Source organism: Chrysochloris asiatica, unplaced genomic scaffold, assembly GCF_000296735.1.
Source record: "Chrysochloris asiatica unplaced genomic scaffold, ChrAsi1.0 scaffold00328, whole genome shotgun sequence".
Lineage (NCBI taxonomy): Eukaryota > Metazoa > Chordata > Mammalia > Afrosoricida > Chrysochloridae > Chrysochloris > Chrysochloris asiatica.
The window spans coordinates 2,094,203-2,096,388 of record NW_006408846.1 but is presented as its reverse complement, the minus strand read 5'-3'; positions in this window follow the sequence as shown (position 1 = coordinate 2,096,388).

Genomic DNA, 2,186 nt, shown 5'->3' with positions numbered 1-2,186 from the left:
GAACTGAGAAATTTGCAATCCTTTTTTCTTTTTAATACTTGATTGTATTTTTGATGAAAATATACACTACAAAACATCTTCCATCCAACAATATCTATACATAAAGATCAGTTACATTGGTTACATTCTTTTTTGCTTTATTTTAAATGTTTTATTGTGAATTATGTGATAGTTTACATGGGAGAACATTAGCTTTACATTCATTATATCATATGTTATTTCATTGCCGTGGTTACAATCCCCACCATGCATCATCAGCCAACCAAAGGGTATACCCTGCAAGCCACACCCCAGGTTGTCAGTACACAGCCCCTCTCCCTCTCTGGGTCTAGAGTCCCCAGCCACTCTGTCTCTCTAAGTCATCCTCTCTGCCTCCATCTCTGGCATCACTGTTTCTATGGGTAGGGTCCTGCTCTCCGCTCTTCTCCCTTGATGGTCCCAGGAACCTCCACTCCTGGACTGCAGAGTCAATCACTCCCCTCTTATTGCTAAAAAACATTTGCCTTTACATTTCCAACCCTCACAATCATTCCTGATAACAATTATTCACTGCTGTACCACAAGAGACCTATCCCTATCTCCTTTCATCAGCTCCACCCAGACAGTTTGGATACTACTCAGTGGAGATTCTACCTTCCTCCGCTCCCTCTGGATCTAGGTTTCCTCTTGAAAGCTTGTAAGTCAGTCACTTCTTGCCTTTGTAACCTCCCCATTTTGGGTAGCCAATGTCCAAGTTGCCCATCCCTGTCTACTCTGTAGGGGGTGTGAATGATTCTCGCTGTGAAGATTTTTTTTTTTTTTTTTACATTGTGTGATAATTTACATGGGGGAACATTAGTTTTACACTCATTCTATCATACATCATTTCATTGCCATAGTTAACCATCCTGTCCATGCATCATCGCCCAACCAAAGGGTATACCCCGCAGGCCCCACCTCCCCCCACGGTCCTCAGCACACAGCTCCTTTCCCTCCCTGGATCTCAAGTCCTCAACCACTCCATCTCTCCGTGTGCCATCCTCTTTGTCTCCATCTCAGGCCTCACTGCTTCTCTGGGTGGGGTCCCGATCTCCACTCTTCTCCAGTGTTGGTCCCAGGGGCCTTCGCTCCTAGACTAAAAGGTTAATCACTTCCCTCCTTGCCACAAAATATCCGCCTTGCCTTTACATTTCCAGTCCTCACAATCAGTCCTGATAACAATTATTCGCCCTTGCATCACAAGAGACCCATCTGCATTTCTTTTCATCAGCCCTTCCTAGACAGGTTGGATATTACTCACTTGAGACTCTACCATCCTCCCTGTCCTGTTGATCTAGGTTACCTCTTGAAAGCTTGTAAGCCAGTCATTTCTTACCTTTGTATCCCTCCCCCCATTTTGGGTAGCCAATGTTCAAGTTGCCCATCCCTATATTGGACATATTGTAGCCCCTTTTTAGGTATTCCAATCAGTTTTAGGCAGAAGACGGACTTACAAGCTTTATATGGTGATATTTCTGGCTATTCCTTTCTCTGCTCTCCCGTGACTGTTTTATAATGCATGGAAAACCAAGGTTCAAAAGTCAGCCAAAAAAAAAAAAAGAAAAAAAGTCAGCCAAGCATCTTAACATTATTCTCCCCTTTTCCCTATTCCAACCATGTCTCAGTCTCTGTATCTCAGGACCCTGGTGTTCCAAGGCTGTGCCTACATCATTTATTACCTCTGCCCCATTTAGCTCATTCCTACCTAATTGTTCTCCTGTCTGCTTTGTTCTTCCATTCCCCTCTCCCTATTTGTATATTGCCCCCCTCCCCAACACCCAACCTATCCTGTGTCTATTCCCTGCCCTGTACTCCACCTTCCCCTCCCATCCTTAACCCTACCCCTACACCCTAGCAACCTGTTAAGAATCCACTTTAGTGGAATAGTATGGGTTCTTTTTCTTAGTCTTTTACAGTAGTGGTCCTATGCAGTATTTTTCCTTTTGTGATTGACTAATTTCACTCAACATATAATGTTCTTAAGGTTCATCCATGTTAAGAAGTGGTATGCAGCTTCCTTGTTATTTTTCAAGGTAGCATAGTACTCCATTGTGTGTATGTACCACAGTTTGTTTACCCATTCTTCAGTTGATGGGCACTTTGGCTGTCTCCATCTTTTTGCTATTGTAAATAGTGCAGCTATGAACATTGGAGTGCATATATGTTCC